This window comes from Porites lutea, chromosome 7 (genome assembly GCF_958299795.1).
Source record: "Porites lutea chromosome 7, jaPorLute2.1, whole genome shotgun sequence".
NCBI lineage: Eukaryota > Metazoa > Cnidaria > Anthozoa > Scleractinia > Poritidae > Porites > Porites lutea.
In genome coordinates, this window is record NC_133207.1 from 31,859,179 (window position 1) to 31,879,178 (window position 20,000).

Sequence of the window (20,000 nt, forward strand, 5' to 3'; positions counted from 1 at the left end):
AAACTACTACGAAAATCGTGCGAAGCTATCGTGAAACTATAAAACAAAAGAAGCAAGGCTGATTTTATAGTCGGGAATATATATATTTTTACCAATATCTCGGAAGGCACAACCTTCCTTCTTCAGGGTCTTCATATAATGAAGAGGTTAACAATTTAACGTTACAATTTGAAAATTAAGGAATATCGTGCAACATGATACTACCAAAACGCGAGAAAATTTAAATGAGAAAAAAGTGAACGTTGAAAACAAAAACCGTTGAAGTAGTGATTGGAAAGAAATTTAAAATGTAAAAATAAGAAATGTAAAATAGTATAAATAAATGATAACAAATAGAAGAAATAAAGACTGTATTACATTTCATATTTCTTATACCCAATGGTTCAAAAGTTTTATCTCTCTCAATGAGGTATGCTTCTCTAGCTTTTCGTCAAATTAAAGAACGGGTAAATATAGGGCTGTAAACAATTCGGCTTTCCCTTCGTCAAATTTTTATGGTGTAGGCGGTAAATTCTCTGCGCTCCATGCGCTCCTTAAAAACCGATCCTTTGTCTACTTTATTCGTCAAGAGGGCAGAGATCATGTATAGAGGCGTGAAGCCACACAAAAATACAGACGTCATTACAAACCTCTACAACTTGTTGTTTTATTATCAATGTTTTGTAACCAACAAAGAAAGGGAAAAATGTCGAGAGAAGGAGTTGGTTTATTCAAAACTGAAGACAAATTTTAAAATCAACTCATGGTATTTGCTCTCACGACCCTTTGGGCTTTGCAGTTAAAAAGTTCTCTTCTTAAATTAAGATGCGAAAACCCCACGACTAAAGAACCTGGATTTTTCCAAGTTAGCCTAAACAGGCTCTTATATAAATGGTAGTTAAGGGTATTTAGGTTCTTAAATAGGTTCTTATTTTCTGAAGAAAAAAAAATACAATATAGCTAAGAATGTAAACATTGGCATTTACATTGCGATTGTAGTGATAAGGTATTTAAGTCTCCCAAGAAGTTCCAATAGGATTCGGAATGTTTGCTTATCTTTTCAGCCCACGGGTAAATAATTTTACATAGATTTTTGAAAATAGGAACCTGTTCAAATTTTAGGCTAAACAGGTTCTTATATTGAGGGGGCTTAACTGGCGAAGTTTAGCCTGACAGGTTCTTAAACTGAATCCAGGTTCTTAGTCGCGGGGTTTTACTGTAGTGGATTAAAACTGTCGAATTTTCCATCATTTCTCTAATATCTTTGCCATTTACCTCGAGGTATTTTCTCCAGCTCTAATCAGCCATTACGTCAAATTAAGAAATCATATCTTTTCTGCCAAGTTTAAAAGTATTTAGTTAATCCACGAGCGAAACTTGCTTTGACCTTAATGGCGGCCTTTGTTCTTTTCGTTCATCTGAAAAATATGTAGACACTCTGGTTACATTTAATAGCGTAAAGTTGTTAGCGCGTCTTATGTCCTCCCTCAATGTTCGTCAGCCCATCAATTCGCAACAGCCATTAAACATCGGTTACACTGAAACACCCTTCCAGCTGTAAGTTCAATTTGTCACCACTGCTATAGACCCTGACAGGGTTTTTAAACTATTGATTCGGACTAGTTAGCGAAAATCTACCAAGACCAGTGGAAAGAAAGCCTAACAATATTTACGTTCCCGAGTTTAAAAGTGTTTTCATCGCTGAGAAAAGAAAGACTGCGTTCAGTTTCTCCCGCAAATTAGCGTAAACTGATGATTGAAGGATTCGTATACAATAAACCTTACTAAGTAAGTGCCCATCTTAGGGATGTATGTCTTAAAGGAAGTCAACGAAATTGACTGAGGAAGGGCAGGCACTGAATCTTTCCCTTCTGTTTTGTAAGTAGCGAGATTTGACTGTAAATGAAAGCGGCTGTTGTCCGATAAAGGGGAACTTTCAGATAACACATATAAATCTAGAGCCATGCTCGACGAAGAGCGTTTGTTTTCTCCACCCGAAGCACTAAAAACGAAGAAGATAAGAAACAAGCAACGGTGGCGCAGTGGTGAAAGCACTCGCCTCTGGATTCAAATCCCGGCGTCGACGCCATATGTGGGTTGAGTTTGCTGTTGGTTCTCTCCCTTGCTCCGAGGGGTTTATCTCCGGGCACTCCGGTTTTCCCCTCTCCTTAAAAACCCAACACTTCCAAAATCCAATTCGATCTTGAACGCACGGACACATTTAAACACGTGCTTCGCCGGTAAACTAAAAATTACAATTTACCAAGAACAAATTACAAATTTACAAAACCCAAACCTGGACTGAAAAACTGCAAATCCTCTGTCCCTGCGGTTATGCGAAAAACGAAGATCGCAGTCAACCCAAACACAACCAGAGACATACTCTTGAAGTGCGCACGAACCTGCAGACTGAACTGGTGTCGCCTGTTGAAGATGACTAATATATACCCATTTTACTGGTAGACTACAGTAAGCTGGCCCTTATTTTTTTCTTTTTTCTTTTTGTGTCTTGTGTTGGGACAAAACTCTCTAATATCCTATTTTGTTGTGAAAATTTATCTTGCAGTAATTAAATTTATCAATTAATGTCTGGTTAATTGACTCAGACGGATTTGTTTCATTGTTGCATTTTTTATGCATTTAGCACCTTTTTTCCTGTTCTCGTCTCGTGCTATAACAGTACTGTCTGGATCCAATCGAAAGGTGTTTTGTGCTTTCTATTGATATACAAGGGCCTGCCAACTCATCGAAATCTCGCTACCTTCACTAGTTTCCGGGAAACCATGTCACGCGTGTGAGCGAGTCATAAAGTGGTGCGGGTTTTTATAGCCTTTGACGAAAAGTGTCATGAAAAGGAGATAGATATAAATAATGACCCTAAAGGATTCTTTACACCCAAAGCAAGTGTTCCATAATGCCTATTTTAACAGTTTTCTTGTACTTATATAGTTACGTTAGCAACATCAGGCTACCATTAGCCATTTAATCCCAAATATCAACATGCATATTCTCCGCGTTAGTTCCAGTTCACGCCCGACAAAAATCAATGGATCGGATTTTACAACGCTTATAGAAACAGATAGAAATTGTAGAAATTAAGTTCAATAAACGCATTACTAAAAAAAAAACACTTTTTCTCTGTTTTCCCATGTCTCTATCATTCATGGGCGTACGGCCGTCACCTTCTATCAGGCCATTCTGTCTGGCACATCATTGTAGGCCATTGTAGGCCATGACTCTTGTAAATAAATTTTCCGTTGAAGCACGTACAAGTATCAGAAAAAAAATCCCTGAGGATACCTTTGGTATGTGGTGATAACTACGTTGTTGGCAGTTTTAACCCTGAGTCATGGCAAAACATTTCTTTTCGTTGATCTAAAGATGTGCAGCACAAAAATCTTATAGAAAAGCAGATAGGGTGTTTACTGGGGATTTTGTGGGGGCAGGACAGGGGTTAACCGGTGAACAGAAGGCTCATGTTACAATCAAAACAAATTAAAGCAAAAAAAATCACACAAACAAAACAGAAAAAATTGCGGATACCCAAAAAAGAATTTAAACTGTGGCCTTCAAAATATAGTAACTATCAAACCTTTGCTCAAAGAATGAAGAATTCGTATCTATAACACTGCACTAAAAAATGGATTTACAACAACTGCAAAATCAATGCAAATATGAAGTAAATACCACATTTGATTAAATTTGTTTATATTTGCCCCGAGGCAAATTCCATCGTTGGATAATATTTGCACGCGAAGCAAAGATGGTAAATACCGCATTTACTCAATCTTTACAGTCCAAAGCAAATGAGAAGAAAAACTGCACATTTGCATCAGATTTAACATGAACTAAAAATGTGGTAAATAGATAAATCTGCTGCACCGAAACATGAATTTACAATTGTAGCAAACATTCCGCTGCACGTCGTTTTGATTACATTTACCCGCAATGCAAACCCCATTTTTGCATCACATTTGTAAGTAAAGCATAGGCGGTCAACACTTTATATTTACCAAGTAGCAAATACTACGCAAACGTTATATTTGCACAGTAATTACATTTGAAGCAAAGACGGTGAAAAATATCGTTCACTACGTATTTGCGCCGAGTGGCAAATGTGACAAAAAATCCACATTTGACAACTTTACAGGGGCAGTAAATGCTAGGAAAAAGCGTAAATTTAATGCCTGAAAGGATGAATTTACAGGGATGGCAAATACGATTTTTGCTTCGCTTTGATCGTGTTTGATCCAATCAAAATTCTTGCTCATCATTAATTTGCACGGGAAGCAAAATAGTAAATTTACTTCTTCTTCACACATCCAGTACAAAATACGTCGTGCACGAGAGTATTTGCCGCGAATCCTTGTTGTCGCAAAGAAATGTAGAAATATACGTTTAAGTCGATTTTCTCAATGGGGATAAAATTTTTCAAAGTTAGCGTTTGCCTTGAAACTAGCAGAAACTAAACGTTCATTTAAACCAATTTTCTCTGTCGTTAAGGTTACCATTTACTCCCTCTCTTATTGTACGTTGTCCCAAATCGATTACTACATAATGGAGCAAAGATACCAAACCGGGACTGTATGTTCAGCACTATGCACATATTATTTTATTCAAAAGACAAATGATTAGATTAACGTAATTATTATACAGTCTAACCTCTTCTTATGGACACTTCTATACGACGGACAGTTCGTTTGGTCCCAGAAAAGCCAAAAATCATGCATTCCCTACCTCTATAATACAGACACCTCTGTAAAGTGGACACTTGGTTCTGTCCCTTTGGTGTCCGTATTAAAGAGGTTTGACATTATTATAAGTATCGTGCATTTCCATTCCAAAATAACTCCAAGAAGTAGTTCAGGGCAAAATTATTACATAATCTAATAAGAAGAATATTACAAATAAAAGTGTTACTTAGTTACATGTAAGACTGCATAAAATCCCATTAGGAAATCTAAACTGCTGCCTTAATTCTTATTAGCAAGTACCAGTACTTGGTGGATCATCCCCAAAAATTATTGTTAAAGCCTATACAAACTGATGAGAGGCCATTATTGGGAAGTATCAGACTGATGCTACAACGACGATAGTGATGCAAACAAAACTAGCCATAGGCTTTATATACAAATGTATAAGCCAACATCTCTACACATGTATCTCACTTATTGTCGCCAAGTGCATGGCTACAACTTAGACCTGGCTGTGGCATACAAACTGCACACTTTTAACAAGCGACTCACTTTCACAATGTATCTATCTTACACTCCCTGTTTTACAGTTTTAGGATAATCCATTGACTGTCCTGTAATTTCAGCAATTTTAATGAACACAGTCGAGTAAAGATTGACTTTTAGAATAAAACTCTTATCACCTTTCCAATAAGATTGTGCAATTTAGTTAGAGTTGATCATCACAGGATCATCCTGACTAAAGGCACAATAATACGTTAGGGACTTTAAGCAAATTGCTACAGTGACCTCTACTATGGTGGTCGTGGTTGCAGTCCTGAAGAGAGTATGTTACTGTTGCCCGTCAAATTTCAACTTTATGCAAGTGGCACCCAAAAGTCACTACAGGGCTTTTCGCTCATTAGGTTTCGTTGTTAGTAAAACGCAGGGAAGACTGAATTACTGCCCAATGAACTAGAAGTGTCAAATACGTTCTTGATTAAGAGAAAAAGAAAAAGGATAGGTTTTAAACCCGGGAAAAGTAGAATTTTATACTCATGTAGAAGCGACTATGCCATCACATTTTGTGCTTCGGCTAAAGGTCATTATTTTACTGGACATCACGCGCACGCCGTCATTTTTGGACTTTTTACTCCCAGTTGCCATAGTAGCGATCACTGTAGCAATATTTGTTACTTTGGTATTATTGGCATCCTGCCCATGAAGGGCAGTTATTTGGTACTGGTCTGTCTGACAAGTATTTATCAACCTCTCTGGTTATTTTCCCGGCTGTTCTTTCTTTGCCTCTTTGACATGCAAGCCTCACAAAAGGCGTCAAGAACAGCATTGATGTTTCTTAACTTTGACCTCTCTGAGCATAGTGGCCTGATGTGCCTGGGTGGTGGATCATTGGCCCTCTCTTCATTGTCTTCACTCTCCTCCAAAGACATAAATTAGATAGCATTGTGTAGGTCTAATAAAGCCTTTATTTTGGCTTTGTCATCTGGAGAAAGTTGTGCCTTGTCCAACACATCTGTGCGATTCATCAATTTCTGAACACCAAAAAAAACTTATTTAGTCACAGTGGCATGACTACTATGATAAACATTTAATTAACATTTACTTTGTTCTTCAGCAACAGTTTAGTCTGGCAAAATAGTCACCCTAACTATTTTGAATCTTTAGATTTGGTTCTTGCTCTCTACTCTGAGCAATTTACACTACAATCAAACCTTGCATATGAATGGAAAGGGCACTGTTAACATTAAAAATGTCAAAGGGGGTAAGATGTGGCCCTAGTGCATTCTATAACAATCATTGATTATGTATGCATTAGACAAACATGCAAAACGTGTTGTGTTCTTAAAAAATGAAAGAGCTTTGTGCCCTTAACCTGAAAGATCCAGGTACCCAGGATGAATGTGTTTGAACAAACTAAGACTTCCTTGTCGCCCAAGAGCAACAGTAATACAACAGGGGCCACCAGGCACTGCCAAAGCACAGCTCTGTTGCAGGACAGGCTAAATAAATCACTAAGTGGATGACTTAAACTACACAGTAAAAATATTTGCACTGCAAGCATTAACAAAATAATGTACATGTATTTTACCTACCTTTTTAGCTCTCAAATTGGAATCTTGTCTGAACTCTGTGTTCTTCAAGTTTTCCATTTTACTGCCTTACCACGTCTGCGCGGGTACTTCTCTGACTCCAGTACTGAAAAATGACCCCTAGCAAAAGGAAAGCATGTTAAATGTGCAGGTCTGTAGAAAAGGAATTAAGAGTGCTTCTTGGTGTTGCTAAAAGTATTGTTGGTTTGCTCCTGTTTTTGGTGTGGGTATTATTTAGTGGCTTTTCCATCTTTTGTGTTTATGTCATTAGGGGATTGCACTTGTTGTCAACACCAAGAAACTACAGTGGAACCCCGTTATCATGGTCATCAATGGGCCAAAAAAGTTTTGCCGTATTAATGAGGGTTTGTTTACAAGAAAATGTAGGGAACGTGCTTGATCCCGATAAAAGTTATTCCTATGGGTAAAGGCTGGGCATACTGCTTTAACCCCTTACTGTTTATAGCTGAAGAGAGCTGACAGTAAAAAGGGCATCAGGACATAACCATTGCTGTAATAAAAATTCCTAACCTGTAAATTAACGCTGGAGAAAAGGAAGAGTGGAAATTGCGCCGGGCCGTCCACCCGGGGATTAAATAGCACTGGGATAATCGAATCTAGTGTCACCAAACATTTCTTAAATTGAGTGACAAACAGTTGCGTACAGTTTGAGTTCTCTACTGCGAGCCCACAAAACAGAAATACACATAAAATTGATTGAGAAAGAGACCCTGACTATCATCCATGTCTTTAAGGAGTTCGATCAATTGTTTTTTGCAAAGGAGACATCACAGTACATACCAATCATAAGCCCTTGGAGGCGATGTTCAAACGTTCCCTTGCACTTGCTCCCCGTCGTCTGCAAAGCATGCTGTATAGCTTCAGGGTAGAGGATCGCAAGGGCTTCACCCTAGTTATCGCTGACACGCTATCTCAAGCATCTTTGCCAATGTTGCTGACGACAATAACCTTACTTATAAAATAATATTTACCTCATTTGTAGAATATAAAATTCAGAAATTGTTTGAATTTTGCTTGGGTAATCTTTTCCATTGACGTGAGATTAATTTTCCTCTCTTTGATTCTTGTTTCTAAAATGACGTCACTTCTTTGGGCGTGGTGTTTTCTTGAAGATGTTACATTTCGTCGTAACATTGTGAAAGTTTATGACGCAGTTTATCAACGGCAACAGGACAGACGCATAAAAATGACGTTAGTTTACCATACTGTTCAATCACCTCATGAAAAAAAAGCCAAAACCACAATAGCGTCAAAATAAGCAACCAATCATGAATAAGCCGATAACGCATTAAGAAAATTTCCGCGTTATAACTGACTTTTATCCTAATTGAAAACAATCCATCCATGTGCAGATAAAAAACATCCAAAGTCCAGTGGCTTTTCTTCCTTAAGATCGACATTTCATTGGTATATTCCAATACAACTTCGTCTCTCTAACCCTTTTTTTTCAAATTTTTGAGGTGTTGGTTTGGGAACTCTCTTCTCTTCGGCGATCCTCAAAACTGGTGCTGGAACCGACTTTTAAAAAGCGTGATAATATTAGTGAGTTTTAGAAAATGTTGACACTATACTGGACAGCTTTTGCGCCTGCACGAAAACCATACCGGATAGAGCTTCTGTTTACACGTAAGAACGGTGATTTCGGCGCGATTTCTGTGCAAACGGAGCGAAGCTGTGCCGCGTCGATCTCTAAAGTGGAGAGTCACATATCGCATATGTGTTCATATCATACTGGGTAGCTTTTAAGTTTTAAGCTTTCCAGTATAGTGTCAACATAGCCTTAGATTCACGTTTACGGTAAAGTCGCCATACGGCGAATGCAAGGTGACAATTTCTCATATTTAGAAATGAGCAGAAATACTTCATATGGATGAATCTAGCATGAATTAGCTACTGGTTTTTGTATTATAAACAGTAAACGACAAGTAGAGAGAGAACTTCGTCATGTGGTACAAATTGACGTTGCTGTTTTCCGTAAAGGTGAATCTAAAACTCTCTAATGGACTTGAGGGTCTTAGCCAGGATTTTTCACAAAGGGGGGTCACAGACAGGGACACCTTCCGGGGATCGCCGACTATATATGGTTTATACCGCTGCTCTCCCTATTATCGCGGCATGAAGGCCCATATTACCTAAAGACAAGAGCCGTTGACGAAAATACTTTACAAAAAAACAAATTTTAAAAAAGTGGGCTTTTCAACAATGGCTTTTACGGCCAAGATATTGTCATGGCGTTTTCGCCACCTGAATATTGTAGGTTGTTTGCTCAAAAGAAGGCCTACCAAGGGGGGGTCATGGGCACTCCAGGACCCCCCCCCCCCTCCATAGCTATGCCCCTGGACTTTTCCTTTGATATGTTACTCGTCATTGAACAAACGGTGTCCGGCACCTGGAAACTGCTAAACCAAGAGAGATCTAAAAAGGGCTCGATCAGCGAGGCTCGAGCGAGCGATCATCGTCATTCATTAAAGAAATATGAGTCAAGAGATCATATAACAGAACAGGACAAGCGTGTCGTGCCTAGAAAAGGGAAGGGAGTTAAAAAGAAAAAGGGAAAACAAGATAAGAAATTCTGATCGCGTTGCCGTTAACTTGACCATAACACATCAATCATATAAGTTTAATAAACTATGTGTTTGTTCAAGCAAACTGCAATTGTCTCTTTGCGACCAGATGGCAGAATTTAACAATTTATGGACAGGATCGGAAAAAATGGAGTAATAACTACAAATAGATATGTTGGCGTTTTTAAATGGTACTCCGTAGTGCCAACGTCAGTAATACAATACTGAAATACGAGATTATTGCCCGCTGTTTTTGGTCAAACATCTTATCAATATATAAGCGATAATTTTCTCCAACCAAATCCGACTCTGTGTTCATCTCCTCAGCAAACAAGTGCGCCGCCACGCAGAGCTCTTGGTCATGCAATGCAAAGTTTTCAGCGTCCTAATTCTTACCGAAAAAATGGCTTGATATAAATTAAAATTAACTGCGCGCTACCAGTCTGACAAACATTATTGAATTTTTGCGTTTAAGTTTCTCAGCAATGTCTCTTATTGTTCTAATATGGGGCTCTTTGACGTTCCTGAGAACATATTTAAACATATCCTGTGTTGAACGTTATCTTTGAGTTTTAATTGCTATAAATTTTATTTGCTTTATTGAGCAAAACATTCACGTAATTTATAAAACATCTTCATTGGCAACCTACCTAGACAAGTTTGCTCAGAATTAAGAAGCTTTTTGACGCCAAAAGTTGGTAAAGATACAACCGATCAAAGGAGCTGAAAAATTTGAGGTGCGTACGATATAAACTGACTTTTTAACAAGAATGGCACATAGAGATGTTTGAAAGTACAGTATTTCGTAATCATTTATCAATTTTGATCATCCTGACAGAGGACATCTTCATGTCCAACGGCCACAAGTGCGCCGTATGTGAAATATTCACCTGTTCGGGTCAGGAGTTAAAATACCTTTTCCGCTTCTCTCTAGCTCGCTTTTGCTCCCAGAAATGCTTAATCCTTAGTACTCAGGCTAACAAGTTCTAAATTGCTAGAGAATGAGTTGAATTTGCGTCTTGGACTGACGGGGCCATTTTAACTTTGGGTGAAAGTGGTCATTTGAAATTGTGAGTTACCTTTGTAAAGCCAAACAACATTGGAGTATTTACTTTTATGTAAGGTACGTCACGGCTCATCAGTGAATTAGAATTGCGAGTGGTTAAGTTTGAGTGAGTGAAGTCGTATCGGGTCAAGTCAGGTTTATTTCTCTTTTCAATGAAAGAAACAGAAATTAATGAAAACAATGAGTATTTGCATTTCGTGAGACATGCATGTAGACAATAGAAACAATAAAAGATAATAATAATAATAATAATAATAATAATAATAATAATAATAATAATAATAATAATAATAATAATTTATTCACTTAATATAGCGCCTTTAAACATTAAAATGATCAAAAGCGCCAGAGGTATATCAAAGATAGTTTGACAGTTGTAATAGTCGGCTTAATTTCCCTTTAAATTGACTCCTACAAAGGTACTGTTTTTATTTATTCACTCCTTCCAGTAGCAACGACTGAGCATTTCCAGTAAAGCGAACAGAAAATTCGCCATAATTTGGGACAAATATAATTTGAGTGGGCACCTCTAGACAATAGAAACAATAAAAGATAATAATAATAATAACAATAATAATAATAATAATTTATTCACTTAATATAGCGCCTTTAAACATTAAAATGATCAAAAGCGCCAGAGGTATATCAAAGATAGTTTGACAGTTGTAATAGTCGGCTTAATTTCCCTTTAAATTGACTCCTACAAAGGTACTGTTTTTATTTATTCACTCCTTCCAGTAGCAACGACTGAGCATTTCCAGTAAAGCGAACAGAAAATTCGCCATAATTTGGGACAAATATAATTTGAGTGGGCACCTCTAATATAAAAGAAATGAATCTTAGAAACAGGCTTAAAATAACTTTCAAATATACTTCAGGCAGCTTATGATTCAAAAAAATCATAAAGAATATAATAAAAATATCCGTCTATAGAAGCGAAATATAAGAATTGAAGTATAGTTAACTGTTTAAAAAATGGCGGAGCATGAGATTAGAAATGAGAATTCTTTATCAGTCTCTCGTCATGAGGAATAGGAATTTGCAGGTTGTGACGGTCAACTTTGAAAGCCTTCACTGTATTTTTTCACTTACATTTTAAATTCCCTTAGCGTTAGGTTTAGACGGTTTTAACCTTCGAGCTGCCGAAATTGACCTTTTCCTGCTTCGATGGTTGCGGATTTACCAGCAGAAGCCTGCAGATCGGGACAATTTCATTTATCATGCTCCGTAATATCTTGATATTAAAGTGTGAAAACATGGAACGGTTATCCAGACATTTTTAGCTCTTCTCAAGCTTTAGAGATTTCTAGGCAATATTTTCTCCATCCAACAGTTATTTTACAGAATATAGTCGCTGGGTGCTCCTGAGTCTTGTTAAAATAGTCGTTTTCAATGAGGATCACCATATGATATAGGATCGAAACGGACCAATCATCAATTTGGTGTTTCAAATTACGCATCGGTTGGCATATTTCCTTTTTTTAAGTTCTTTTCTTTTTTCTTTTTTGACCGTCGCAAATACGAGTCAGTAAATATATTTTCTTTGTTGCTATCTAGACTGCAAGGTTATCCCAATATAGAGCACCTTTATATGGCCGATTCATCGCTTTCAAGAGTTGGTTCATATATAGAAGCACTTCTCTATTTACGACTATGTCCTCAGAAATTTTGTTTTCTTCTAATTCGATCCAGTAACTGTCTGTTATATTACACAATGTTTCAAGCGCATCAATTGTCTAGTTTTTGTTTATTTCATGTAGCATGCATGTATACCACTGAGGAAGAGCCAGCAAATAAACTTCACCTTTGTTGGTTTTTAAATACGGCTGCAAGGTTATCCCTTATCTCCTTGTAGACCACCCTTTATTTCTGTTATTTGGCCGGTTCATCGCTCAAGAGTTGGTACATAAAAACACTCGTATTTATGACTCTGTCCATTCAGAATTTCACTTAAAATTTTTGTGTAATATTATTACTATTTTATCGCATTTTTCTCGGTTCTCAGAGACTGTTCAGTTCGTTATTGGATTGCGTTCGGAAAGTGCTGATTTTAGCCATTTTTGACAGAGAAAAACACTTGTTTCTTCATTACTGACAATAATTTTGCACTCCCTCTATAAAATAAACGAAAACCACCGGGTATTGCGCGGAATTTTTGTTTTGAATACAGAACAAAAATCATTGAAAGTTTATGGCAACAACATGTAAGTTAGCAGACTCTACTGATGTATCAATAGTAATAATCTGCATAACGAGAGACTTGGGTTCAGTCTGACCTAATACACTCAGCTACACTGCATACCTGGTGGATCAGTAGGTTTACCTAGTACTTATAGTTAGCCTAGATTTTGATTTCTCTGTTTCACGGTTTTCGCATCTATGGGACGAAACATTTTATGTAATAATTGAATAAACGGAGTTATTGACTGGAAATAGCTCTGAAAATTGTAGTAACATCAAACGTATTTGAGCCTGCAGCTGCTTGGATCTTTTTCTAAAAATACATCAATATCAGTAAGATAAAAAAACTGTCTTATATTTCGTTTTTTAGTTGTTCTTGAATCGCAGTTTCAACTGTTTCTTAGTAAGCTTGAATGCAGGGCTTTTGACATTGATTTTGGTGCAATTCAATAAACTCAAGAACATGGTCTGCGATCGAATATATTCCCTGAAGGTACTTCTTTATCTAAGTTGTCCCCGGGTTAATATTAAATATATTAACTTACTGATAGGATCATATAGTTATCCCTATTATTTTATAGCTATGCCCGTTAGGTATGTATATAATCTGTATAGCTATATATCCCTTTTGGTCTGAAAATGGGTGAGAGAATTTATCCTCAGTTTTAACCTGAAATAGAACAGAGTAAGGAAAGTCAAATTTGTTTGTGTGAAATAGGGTAAAGGATTTAGGAATTATATTACGGCGCACAGCCCCACGGCAATTTCCAGGGCCTCCACATCCCACCCCGACTCGTGTTTATGCATCGGTTCTCCTTCACCAACGAAATTCATTTTTATATGTCAATGAATATTATTCAATATATTTTATTTTTACAAGCTTGGACGATGGCTGACATGACAACATTGATAGTTATCAGCTCCTTTATCATGTTCCCAGCTGTGATGATGCCACAGGAAGTTCTAAACTATGGAGGTAATGACTAATGACATCAGGACCAAAATTTTATTGCGCACCTGATTGTAGGCATTATGTTTAAGCACCCTGTTGTTGTTTCATATACAGAAAGCTGTCAAAAAAATCATTCTGAAGTAAAAAAACAAATGAAATAATGATTTTTACACATAAAAAATGTGCCATCAAGACTTCAAAACGAGCCAAACGCCTTCGTTCAAGACTGATCCTCCGTTTTACTTTCTTAATAGATTTTCAATGAATTTGTATCTTAGAAAATCGTGCTATTATTATTATTATTATTATGATTATCGTTATCTTCATTTTTCTATTGTTATAAAATTATAATTATTCCTGTTCCTATACTACCGTGGCGAAGGTTTATAATAAGGAGCTTGTAAAGCGACAACGACGGCGACGGGTACAAAAACGTCAATAATGATATCTGTATTGTACTCTGGTTATTGACCTGATTGGTTAATTAAGTCTCGATGTGATTGGTCTTGTGTCAGTTAAGCCGTGTTGTTATTGGCTATAAAGACTCGGGTCGTTTTGATCGGTCTTTTGTCACAGTTTAACAGCGACGATCCAGCGACAGGAAATGGTGATGTCAACAATCACACTTCTTATTGCTGAACACCATTTACAGACGAAACATAAAATCGACCGGGACTCTGCAACGCGTATTACGCATTAGTCTACAGACTACCATAACTAGCACTCATTTTAGAAAGCTGGCTTACTAAATTAGACCAAAAGCCACTGGAATCGCAGTCAACAGGCACGGTACAAACGACTTATGGCGGACTCAAGCAAAACTGACAAAAACAGAAGTGACTTTATAGGCAAGAGACAATTTGACTAACAATAAACGACTGTAACAACAAACGACTTTGACTATGAAGATGACTACCCGACACAGTCCTATTCAGGACTACACCCTGGCGATCATGCTCCACCTACTTATGGAGTTATAATTACTGTTCATTTGTTGTGCATGTTTTGCTGTTTCGCAGTATGTCCCGTTCCGATGAATAAAGAAGAAGAAGAGATAATTAAAGAGCAGGAAAGAAACAGAGAAGAAATGGAAGAGATCATGAGAGAGATTGAAATCAGTTGTTTAGGTGAGTGATAAAAAACCATGGGATGAATAATTAAGTACAAGTAAAGATAACTTAAGGAGGGTTGAGGTCGTTTTTGTTATACAAAGAACAATGTAAATTATGGATTTCTGAACTCGTTCTCTTCATTGGAAGCGTTGTCGCTCATGGGACGAAAAAATCCCGCGCGGATACCCGGGGGGGGGGGGGAGTGGAGGGTGTACTCCGGATTTTAAGGGACAGATCCTCAAAGCTTTTGTTCCAACGCCTACTCTCCATTGTATATACAATGCTCCTCATTCAATCTCAATTCGATTACAGTGATATTGTCGGGGGTAATTGTGGAAAAACTTTTTTGACAGGCTACAGAAGCTTCAGAACCGCGCTGCTCGTGTTCTAACCTTTTCTAGATATGATGCTTATGCCAACCGCTTATTTAAACAACTTAATTGGAAAGACTTGAGCACTCAGTTTCAAATACAAAAAGCCGTAATGGTTCACAAGTCTTTAAATGATCTTGTTCCAGGATATTTATCCTCTAAATTGTTAAGCGATGTGAAACGCGCTACTCCCTAAGGGACTCTGTTAACAAACTGAGTGGGAACTAACTTCACGAAGAACAGCTTCAGTTATAGCGGAGAAGTAATATAAGAGGGCTAAATTTATAACAATACCAATTAACTGCACTGAAGCACTCGTACCATCACTGCGTTATGGCCAGTACCTTATGTATGCGCACAACCATATCACCCAAGCAGTGGCAGCCATGGACAGCTGGTTCGCCCTTATTGGGGCTCATCCGCTTGGCATAGCCGTTGGGTCAATTAGCGGGGGTTTGCTGGCTTATCAAAGACCATTTACTGCCGAGGCGAGTGCAAGCACTGCTTTAAGCGCCAGCTCCACCGTAAACAAGTGGTAGCTGTTGGTTGGGAACTGCAAAACAGTTCTCCCACGGCATGCGTATGGAGATGGTATCACTGAGAAAAATTGAACTGTGTGCCCAAATAAATTTGGGGGGGGGGGGGGGGGAGGTGAGGGAGGGGTTTCTGACCCATAACACATAGTAACTATTCTAAACATCAAATCCCCTCAGATACATTTTTTTCTTAGCAACACTTTCCTTCCAAGGACATATTATTTCTTCCACATCTCCCAGCCAGCAAAAATTGGCCTGAAGAACAGATATTTTGAGGAACAGATCCATTGGGTGCCCCTGAGTGTACGGCCTGGCAGCACTATACGATGCGTCCTTAGGGGTGCAAAGTTTCTTGATTGAAGTTTTGAGACTAACGTTCCAAGTCATTTAACAAACTTGTTTAGTAAATCACGCAGTGGTTGGTGACATTAAACAAGAGTATTCATAGATTATAATAATTTGAACTCAGTTGAACTGTTGCAAATGAACCATTTAAACAACTCTTGATCGGCTGATACTGAAAACTGACTTTGTCGGTGGATTACTTTACATCAAATTCTTACCTAACTTCCACTTGCTGATTTGTAGATGAGTGTAAAACAGGACTACATAACTGCCACGATGATGCATACTGCACCAACACCAAGCGTTCCTTTACTTGTACTTGTAAGCCAGGATATTCTGGGGATGGTGTTAACTGTACAGGTAGCAAACCATACGGAGCTTAAACTAACAGGATTTCATCTTTAGTTTTATGCTATTCCATACCATAAAGATTAGAGCCAATCAGAAAGCTGGAAACCGGTTTCATATTTAGTCGTGTTATGTCACAGAGCGGTAGTTTCTTGGTGTTGTGGACAGGTGCAATCACAAAATATCGTAATACAAAAGATTAAAAAGACACTGAACAATACCCACACCACATAACAATTATAGCTTACCAAGATTAGTTTCCCCATCACCAATAAACACCCCACAGGTCGTGTCCACGATAAATGTTGGTGTTACAGTCGAACCTGTATTGAGTGGTCACCCTCGGGGAATGGTTAACTGACCGCTTAATACAGGGTGACCGCCTAATGCAGGTTGCAAGAAATACAGTTCAAAGAATTAGATCTCCAGTGCTGATCAGAACAGACGTTTGATCTCAAATAGAAACATTCATTTCCGGCGTTTTAATGGTTTGCGAAAATAAACAAGGAAATCAATTGTTGTACATTATTTGAAACTGTATGAACACCGTGTGACCGTTTAATACAGGTTAACACAATAGAAAAAGTCTCGTTGGGACTTCGCAAATGGTGACCGCGACCGCTTAATAGAGGTCGAAATTACAGTACATCAGGAGAAGTAATTTTCGGAACTTTGAAAACTGACCGCTTAATAGAGGGTGACCGCTTAATACGGTGCCGCTTCATACAGGTTCGACTGTAGTTGCAGCCTCCAGATCCCCGTAGCATGCAAACCGCAGGCTCACATGTGCGAGTTCGAGGAACATTTTGGCGCGTGCATTTCCTAGCCCTATTATTCTCGCTGGCTTTGCGTGCTCGAGCCGCCAAAATTTTCTTTTCGTAGGCTAAACTCCACCAGCGAAAGCTTTCTAAGTGTGCAACATGTAAAACAGAGTCTACATTAAAATCGAACAAAGTCAGTTGATTATTCATCATTAACTCTTGATTGCAGACATAAACGAGTGTGAGACTGGAAACCACCTATGTGACCGCGATATTTCACAGTGCAAAAACAATGAAGGATCTTACAAGTGTGTTTGCAAAAGTGGATATGAAGATATATGTACAGGTAAATATACCACCGAGCACTTCAAGATATGCTTATTGAAATGTATACTTTCTTCTTCTTTTCTCGGGTTTACGTGGGGTGAATCAGGTTGAAATGATAAAAGCATCGACAAAATAGGAATGTGTACGGCATATTATGATGCTTAACAGATCTACGGTTTGATAATTCAGCATTAACTCTTAATTTGCAGACAGAAACGAGTGTGAGACAGTAAAACACAACTGTAACGCCACCGGTTCATTGTGCCGTAACACTAAAGGATCTTTTAGGTGTGCTTTCAGGGAAGGGCATTCCGAACGTGTACTTGAACATAAATATTAAAATGTACTTAAGCACTAGACCACACTTTCAATGGGTTTAGCGGCGTGATAACCCACGCGGGATGTTGGGAGAACATGAGAAAGCTTGTAAATCACGAGCCGAAGGCGAGTGATTTACAAGCTTTTCTCGTGTTCTCCTAACATCCCAAGTGGGTTATCACGCCAGTAAACCCATACAAAGTGTGGTCTCTTGCTTTTATAAAATAACTGTACGATTTCTATGAGTTTACCGGCACAATAAACCATTTAATTTTTAACCAATTACAGCGCGCGTACTATCTTAGTTATTTAAATATACCACCGAGCACTTCAAGATTTAGGCTCGGGTTTACGTGAATCAGGGGTGAATCAGGTTTAACAGAAATTGTGTAATTAGGTCAAAAACTCTCGTTTTCTTTTGCTTTGAAAATTTTGGTTGGTAGAGATTGAATTAAAGAGATCAGAACTAACTACTTGAAGAGCGCAAAAAAGCCCGACGTACTCGCTCGATGGCCATGCGCACTGTCCTTCATGAAAGAATGAATGACGGAATGACGCATTGTCAATGATTTTTTTTACAAGTGGTAGGAAGTCAAGTTGCAAAGAAATTTATGATAAGACCTTGTGAGTACAATATATGTCAAATTCTTCGTACACGTTACGCCGCAAAATGTAACAATTGACGCAAAATGTAACATTAACGCGAAATGTAACAACTTTTGACGCAAAATGTAACATTAACGCGAAATGTAACAACTTTTGACGCAAAATGTAACATTAACCTGAAATGTAACAACTTTTGACCCAAAATGTAACAACTTTTTAACGCGAAATGTAACAACTTTTTGACGCAAAATGAAACAATATTTTTAACGCGAAATGTAACAAGCAAAATGTAACAGCCTTGAAAAAACTTAGAGACTTGAACATGAGCCTTGTAGATAAAGTGTAAATTGTCTGGTGATTACAAAAACAGTTTATTTATAAAGTTTTCTTATAATGTCAAATAGACTTACAAAACGTTTTACGATAATAGTAACTAAATCCTGAAACAGTCGAACGAATTGTTGTTTAGTACATCTTTCTGCACATATGTGTGACGCTGAAAAGAAAGTTGGCGTTACAACATCCGGGAGGTATTAGATGGGTTAGGATGGTACATTTTTAGCATACTCCCTCTAGGGAGTTGAGCCCGTATGAAATCGAGGGGAGTATCGATGACTGACCATTCTTTTCACACTTTCATCGAGTGAAGACGCTTTGTTTTTATCCGACGCTGTCTGTTTTTACCCACCTCCTCCCCTTTTCCCTACCCCTCTGATACGTATTATTGTCAAGTTTATACATTAATATATATAATTTTGTTTTGGCGTTTTTTGTGCCCTCACCTTTACTGGGCTAATATTTGAGGTATGTTTTTGCCCTTAGCCATTTTACTCCATAGTAGTCTTTACACTAGAGCCTAAACAAGCTAAGAAATATTTCAAGACAAGTAAACTTTAATTACTTCGAGTAAAATAAAGCTTCATACACAACCGATACTTCTTTACTTCAGGTTAACTTAGGGACGGACCATTGGTTTGGGGGTGGGGAATTTTCGAGCCGCAGGAATTTTTTTCGTTATCAGATTCTTTGTATGAAAATTTTAGGCCATAGCATGAATATTTTTTAGGGTTAATTGGCGTGCATGAATTTTTTTTCATTTAATTTTCCCTTGCGCGAATATTTTTTTGTTAGCATGAGAAAAATCATGGCTATAAAAGGAAAGTGTAGCGGAGCAGTCATCCGACTGCGTGAGATAATCAACAGTGTTAAATGGGCCTCGGCATGGTTAAGTTTTAAGGCAGCAGGACTGGGTTGGTATGAAATTTCTCACATTTACTGGAAGTCCGGTAAGAAATGAGAAATTTCATATCTATCTTATTTACTACGTTCAAAATTTTCTTTTGAAAGATTACCTTTCTTAACTTTTACTTTTAACTTGCATTTCAATTAATGATTGGTGCGTGTTTCCTACTGTGTTATTGTTCACATTTCTAGTCATATTATTTTCGCATAGCTTGGGATGTTTTCCATACGTTATGTTTAATAAGTTAGCGTTGTTGTTATTGTTCATACTGCTTTTCCAAGGTTATACATGACTTGTAACCCTTATCACCTGTTTTACGACCTTTGTAAGTCTATTTGACATTATAAGAAAACTTTATAAATAAACGGTTTTCGTAACCACCAGACAATTTACACTTTATCTACAAGGCTCATGTCTTAGTCTCTCAGTTATTTCAAGGCTGTAACATTTTGCTTGTTACATTTCGCGGTAAAAATATTGTTACAT